Raw genomic sequence first — 7,814 nt, 5'->3', positions numbered from 1 at the left:
GAGAATTCCCCAGATAACTCATTTGGGGTAGTAGCAATCGAAGGCTTGCCCACCTTCCCTGCTTTTTCCGCAGGGGACGATTCAGGAAGACCAAGCTTTGGGGGCTCTAGAATTAGATAGGCCTCATGATAGAAATGATCCTTTTCGTGACCTGTTTATCGGCGTCGAAGACACTGCCGGTACAAGTTACGCATCAAATCTTTTTCACGGAGTGCAATAGGCTTTGAATCAGGTAGGCCTTAAATCATATGGCGTTACCTTTAAGTTTTCTTTTCTTTTCTGACTTCGTTTCTTCTTTCTTTGCAGGCCGTGACAGTTCATCGAGAATAATGTTCTCGGTCCCGAACCGAGTTGCGTCAATACAAGGCCAAGCTTTAATGGGTTACGGAGGAGAGGAACTCCTTAAAGCTCCTTTTGGGCCAAAGGGAGAGGAAATAAAAGACCTCCAAGCTGAGTTGGCAAGGGCTCACCAAGATCAGATCGATCTATCCGAGCAGGTAATAATGCTTTTAAAAGCCTAAGGGCTTGATACCGGAATGATGGCTAATCTTTCGGTCTCACAGTTGCAGCAGAAATCGAGATGATCGGAAAACTCCATGAAGAAGTTGATGTAATAAGAGCAGAATCTTTGAAGTGGAAGAAGGAATGGACCGCTTTGCTGCAGAGAAAGAAACTGGTCGAGCCCAATCGTCTTCGCCCAAAAATCAACTTCAAAAAATAAAGGAGAAAAGCTTAGTCCAAGCAAGAGGAATAGAGGAGCTCGAGGCTCGGTTGGCCTCTGTACTTGCCAAGGATGAATCTGACGCCGAAAAAGCAAAGGCCGATGCGGATGCACTCGTGGCCGTCTATCGGGCCGATGCTGAAGCTGCCTAGGTCCAAGCAAGAGAGGCAGTCGAGACCACCGATACTCGAGCACATTGGGTCGCTGAACTTGCTATGTTTCGATATCGGAGGGAGACCCTCGAGGAAATCCATGCTCGAGGTTTCGACCTCGCTGAAGAGATAAAAAGGGCCAAAGAACTCGAAGCCGATGCTGAAGCCTTGGTTTTCGATGACGATGATGATGACAATGATGATGATGATGGGAGTAAGAGCGAATTCAAGAATGGGGGGGGGGGGATCCCGATAGAGAAGAGACCGCTCCTGGGGATGACCAGGAAGCTTAGTCCTTAATTTTTACGTTGTAATCAATCATGTAAACAATTTTGTATATAAAAATATCCCCTTTTTTGCCGACTTGCTTCTATTTTGTTTCCTGTCTTGTGAAGTCTTTATTCATGCCTTATGAATATTTTCACAAGGATTTAAACAACTTAATCAAATTTGGACTTTGCATCCTCCATAACCGAGCGGGCGCTTACTCAAACTTGAAGCGATGTAGCCCTTAGGCTTATTAGTTGAGTCAGTGATTCGAGCTCGAAGAAATATATCCCGTATGCATAATGGTCTAGTGAGTGCTTGCTCGAACTCGAAATAAAAATAACCTGTAGGCTTAGTAGTCGAGTGAATGATTCGAACTCGAAATAATGTAGCCCATAGGCATGATGGTTGAGTGAGTGAGTGCTTGCTCGAACTCGAAATAAAAGTAGCCCGTAGGCTTGGTAGTCGAGTGAATGTTTCGAACTCGAAGTAATGTAGCCCGTAGGCTTAGTGGTCGAGTGAATGTTTCAAACTCGAAGTAATATAGCCCGTAGGCATAGTGGGCGAGTGAATGTTTCGAACTCGAAGTAATGTAGCCCGTAGGCGTGATGGTTGAGTGAGTGCATGCTCGAACTCAAAATAAAAGTAGCCCGTAGGCTTGGTAGTCGATTGAATATTTTGAACTCGAAGTAATATAGCTCGTAGGCTTAGTGGTCGAGTGAATGTTTCGAACTCGAAGTAATGTAGCCAGTAGGCGTAGTGGTCGAGTGAATGTTTTGAACTCGAAGTAATGTAGCTCGTAGGCGTGATGGTCGAGTGAGTACTTGATCGAACTCGAAATAAAAATGGCCAGTAGGCTTAGTAGTCGAGTGAATGTTTTGAACTCGAAATAATGTAGCCCGCAGGCGTAGTGGTCGAGTGAATGTTTTGAACTCGAAGTAATGTAGCCCGTAGGCGTAGTGGTCGAGTGAATGTTTCGAACTCGAAGTAATGTAGCCCGTAGGCATGATGGTTGAGTGAGTGCTTGCTCAAACTCGAAATAAAAGTATCTCGTAGCTTGGTAGTCGAGTGGATGTTTCGAACTCGAAGTAATGTAGCCCGTAGGATTAGTGGTCGAGTGAATATTTTGAAATCGAAGTAATATAGCCCGTAGGCGTAGTGGTCGAGTGAATGTTTCGAACTTGAAGTAATGTAGCCCGTAGGTGTGATGGTCGAGTGAGTGCTTGCTCGAACTCAAAATAAAAATAGGCCGTAGGCTTAGTAGTCGAGTGAATGTTTCAAACTCGAAGTAATGTAGCCCGTAGGCTTAGTGGTCGAGTGAATGTCTCGAACTCGAAGTAATGTAGCCCGTATGCGTAGTGGTTGAGTGATTGTTTCGAACTCGAAGTAATGTAGCCCGTAGGCTTAGTGGTCGAGTGAACACTTACTCGAACTCGGAGATTTATCTTAATTTTGTTTGCATAATAAATCTCAAAATAGAGGAATTTTTCTAGGATATAAGATATCGGTAAAGAGGAGAACTTTCTTTGCAAGTTATTATACATTCGTTCATGTTTTGTGTCAAGGCTCGGGCCAACTATATGAGCATGGTTCGTTTTGACCATTTGGATCTTACAACCTTTTCTATTGGAACCCCGTTGTTGTGGAATAACTTCCTTGCATCTAAACTTGATATATTTGAGGGGCTAATACCCCCCAGTATTCGAGGTCGATTGTAAAGAGGCCTCGGATACTGTCGTATTGTTTCCAAGTACAGCACAATCATTGGTTTCCTCATTAAAAACCTTGACGAAAAACCCATTTGGGATAAAACCGGTCTAAGTAAAAAAGAGTGCAACGCGTGCTTTCAGACCTAAGGCTTCGTATTGAAGGATCCATCTTAGCTACTGATCGGACTTCTGCAGGGGTTAGTTTCGAATTGCTTGAAAGTTGTTTGCTGTTTATAATACCGAACTTGTATGATCCCTTTCCGACGTTTTCGAGAACCTGATATGGTCCTTCCCAGTTTGGTCCTAGTTTTCCTTCATTTGAATTTCGGGTATTGAGCGTGACTTTCCTTAGCACTAAGTCCACAGGCTGAAAATGGCGGAGCTTGATTCTTTGATTATAGTATCTTTCGATTCGTTGCTTTTGGGTTCGTCCTATAATTCGAGGCTAGTGTTCATAGCCTCGTTATTTGATTCTTCTGTTGCATATCGAAATCTGGCACTGGGTTCACCGACTTCGACTGGTATCAAGGATTCAGAGCCATATACTAAGGAGAACGGGGTTGCCCACGTACTAGATTTTGATGTTGTTCGATATGCCCAAAGGACTTCGGGTAGGATTTCTCTCCATTTTCCTTTAGCGTCGTTCAACCTCTTCTTTAGGTTTTGAATGATAGTTTTGTTCGTTGATTGAGCCTGTCCGTTCCCACTGGGGTGATAAGGTGTTGATAATATCCTTCTTATTTTGGGGTCTTCGAAGAATTTCATCACTTTGCTGCCGACAAATTGTTTCCCATTGTCACACACTATTTCGGCGGGTATCCCGAATCGACATACGATATGATCCCGGATAAAGTCTATAACCTCTTTCTCTCTTACTTTCTCGAACGCCTGTGCTTCAACCTATTTAGAGAAATAGTTAGTCATAAATAAAATGAATTTAGCGTTACCAGGGGTCGATGGTAGAGGGACGACGATATCCATTCCCCATTTCATGAATGGCCATGGGGATAGGACTGAGTGAAGTTGCTCTCCTGGTTGATGGATCATTGGTGCAAACCTTTTGACATTTGTCACATTTTCGAACAAACTCCTTTGCGTCTTTGCCCATATCGTTCCAATAATACCCTGCCCTGATTATTTTTCGGACTAATGAATCGGCACCAGAGTGATTCCCACAAGTGTCCCCGTGCACCTCACGTAGGATGTAATCGGTATCTCCTGGACCTAAGCATACTATCAATGGTCCATCGAATGTCCTTCGGTATACCGTTCCATTCGAAGTTAGCGTGAATCGAGCAACTTTGGTTCGTAGGGACCTTGAATCTTTAGGGTCCGATGGGAGCATTCCGTTCTTTAAGTATTCACTATACTTAATCCTCCAATCCTAGGTTAAGCTTGTAGAATTTATCTCGGCATGACCTTCTTCGATCACGAATCTCGAGAGTTGGACGACTGTCCCCGAGCTTATCTCGCCTTCCTCGACCGATGATCCTAAATTTGCAAGTGCATCGGCCTCACTATTTTGCTCTCGTGGAACATGCTGTAAAGTCCATTCTTTGAAATGGTGCAAAGTGACCTGCAGTTGGTCCAAACACCTTTGCATTCTATCTTCTCGAACTTCGAAGATTTTATTCACTTGATATACCACCAGCAAAGAGTCACACTTGGCTTTAATGACTTCTTCTCCCAAGCTTTTAGCTAGCTCGAGACCTGCAATCATGGCCTCATACTCGGCCTCGTTGTTAGTCAACTTGGTAGTTTTGATAGATTGCCTAATAGTGTTACCCGTGGGTGGCTTTAAAACTATGCCTAGCTCAGACCCCTTCACATTCAAAGCCCCGTCCGTAAAAAGGGTCCATACCCCCGACGACGTACCCGATTTCAACAAGAGTTCTTTTTCGACTTCGGGTACGAGAGTTGGCGTGAAATCAGCCACGAAGTCTGCTAAAATTTGAGACTTGATGCCCGTACGAGGTTGATATTCAATATCGTACCCACTGAGTTCGACGGCCCATTTTGGCAATCGGCCTGATAGTTCAGGCTTGTGCAAAATATTACAAAGCGAGTGAGTGGTTAATACGCATATGGGGTGACATTGAAAGTACGGTCTTAACTTTCTAGAGGTGCTTATCAGTGCAAGTGCCAATTTTTCTAGGTGCGGATATCTAGTTTCTGCTTCTCCTAAGGTCTGACTTATATAATAAACGGAAAATTGCGTACCTTGCTCTTCTCGAACTAGGACACCGCTTACTGCAATTTCCGATACTGCCAAGTACAAGCAGAGTTTCTCGTATGTTTTTGGAGTATGAAGTAGTGGTGGGCTCGATAGATATCGTTTTAGTTCCTCTAGTGCCTGTTGGCATTCCGGGGTCCAAGCAAAATCGTTCTTTTTTTTAGTAGAGAGAAAAATTTGTGAACTTCAATCTGATGATCTCGAAATGAATCGGCCTAAGGCTGCAATCCGTCCCGTTAGCCTCTGTACAGCTTTCACGCTGTCCACGATGGTGATGTCTTCAATGGCCTTGATTTTATCGGGGTTAATCTCGATTCCCCGATTTGACACCATGAAGCCGAGGAACTTGCCCAAACCGACCCCGAAAGCACATTTTTCGGGGTTGAGCTTCATGTTGTATTTCCTCAAAATCTCGAACGTTTCCTGCAAATGGGTCAAATGGTCCTTTGCGCGCAGAGACTTAACTAGTATGTTATCAATATAAACTTCCATTGATTTACCTATTTATTCTTCGAATATTTTATTTACTAGGCGTTGGTAAGTACCTCCTGCATTTTTTAGCCCGAAGGGCATCACATTATAACAATATATTCCATATTTGGTGATAAATGAAGTCTTATCATGGTTTTCCGGGTTCATCTGGATTTGATTATACCCGGAATGGGATCGAGAAAAAGTGAGGATCTCATGGTCGGCCGTGGCATCGATCATGCAATCGATGTTGGGCAGCTGAAAGGAATCTTTGGGGCATGCTTTGTTCAAATCTTTATAATCCACATACATTCTAAGTTTGTTCCCTTTTTTAGGCACTTTAACTACATTGGCTAACCATTCAGGATATTTTACCTCCCGAATGAACCCTATCTTGAGAAGTTTGGTTACCTCGTCCTTTATGAATGCGTGCTTTACCTCAAACTGGGGTCTTCTCTTTTACTTCACCGGTCTAAACCTAGGGTCCAAGTTTAGCCGATGCGTCGTTATGTCCGGTGGGATCCCTGTTATATCTAAATGGGACCAGGCAAAGCAATTAATATTATCGATAAGAAATTTAATAAGTTTCTTCCTGAGTTCGGGGCTCAACCCCGTTCCCAGGTATACCTTCCGTTTGGGCTAGTGCTCGATTAGTGTGACTTGCTCCAATTCCTCAATCGTTGATTTGGTAGCATCAGAATTATCGAGAATCATGAAGGATTGAGGGATCCTCTAATCATCATCTTCTTCGATCTTCTGGTTATCTGGTTGGGTCAAGGATGATGTCTGTGATTGCTATTTGGTATCTCGTTCCCCTTCTGAGCCCGATCCCTTTACTGGCGAAGGAGAGGATATTGATTTCGCTTCCTCGACGACGAACATTTCTCTTGCGGCTAGTTGTTCTCCGTACACTATTTTGACTCCTCCCGATGTTGTGAATTTAAGGACCTGGTGTAGGGTCGAAAGTACAACTCTCATGTTGTGGATCCATGACCTTTCAAAAAGGGCGTTGTATCTCATGTCGCCTTCGATCACGTGGAACTTCGTTTCTAGGATGGTTCTGGCCACGTTTCTTGGTAGAATTATCTCGCCTTTAGTGGTTTCACATGCCATATTGAATCCGTTTAGAACCAGAGTTGTGGGTACGATCTGGTCCTGCAGGCCGAGCTGTTCTACGACCTTCAATCTGATGATGTTGGCCGAGTTACCTAGATCAATCAACACACGCTTAACTTTAGTTTTATTCATGAGTACGGATATTACCAGTGCATCGTTATGAGGTTGTATGACTTATTCCGCATCTTCATCATTGAAGGACAAAGTTCCTATGGGTGTGTAATCTTGAGTTCGAGATCGTTTTTCCCTCACAATCGATGTCTTAGTGCGTTTAAGCACCGGTCCCTGAGAGGTATCGGTGCCGCCGACGATCATGTGAATGACGTGCTGTGGTTCTTCTTGTTCGTTTTGCTTGCCGAATTCCCTATTTTTAAAATGGTTCTTCTCCCTATCACTTAAAAATTCTCGAAGGTGCCCTTTGTTGAATAACCGGGGTACTTCCTCTCTTAGTTGCCTGCAATCTCCGTTCTGTGGTCATGGGTGCCATAATATTCGCACATTTGATTGGGATTCCTCTAGGTAGGATCGGTCTGCATGGGTCGAGGCCATTTAGTGTCTTTGATGCATCCGATAGCCGACACGATGATAGATGCATCAATGCTGAAGTTATATTCCGATAACCGAGGCGCTTCCTTAGATCCGATAGGCCTGTCGAACCTACTTCTGTTCATCAGCACCCGGGACCCTTGACCTCGATCACTTCTTTTGTTATTTTGCCTGGGGTTATGTCTCGATTCACTGACTCTGCGGTTTTCGTTGTACGGTCGGTATCGATCCTCGATCGGACCTTGTTCTCGATTAATATCCTTTCTAACAACGGGTTCAGACCCCAATTGATCATCTTCGACCCTAATTTTTGATTGGTACCGATTGTGCACATCGGCCCATGTGATGGCTGGGTATTCGATCATGTTATGCTTTAACCGCCGTGAAGCCGTCGAACTTCGTTCGTTCAAACCTTGAGTGAAAGCCTGAATAGTCCAATCGTCTGTGACTAGTGGCAGATCCATTCGTTCCATTTGAAAACGAGATACAAACTCCCTCAGCATCTCGTTATCCTTTTGTCTTACCTTGAAGAGGTCCGATTTCCTTGTTGTGACTTTTATGGCGCCGACCTGTGCTTTCACAAAAGAATCTGCTAACAT

The sequence above is a fragment of the Nicotiana tabacum genome, chromosome 19 (assembly GCF_000715075.1).
Source record: "Nicotiana tabacum cultivar K326 chromosome 19, ASM71507v2, whole genome shotgun sequence".
NCBI classification, from domain to species: domain Eukaryota; kingdom Viridiplantae; phylum Streptophyta; class Magnoliopsida; order Solanales; family Solanaceae; genus Nicotiana; species Nicotiana tabacum.
The sequence above is the reverse complement of the archived record's forward strand: the minus strand, read 5'-3'. Positions refer to the sequence as shown.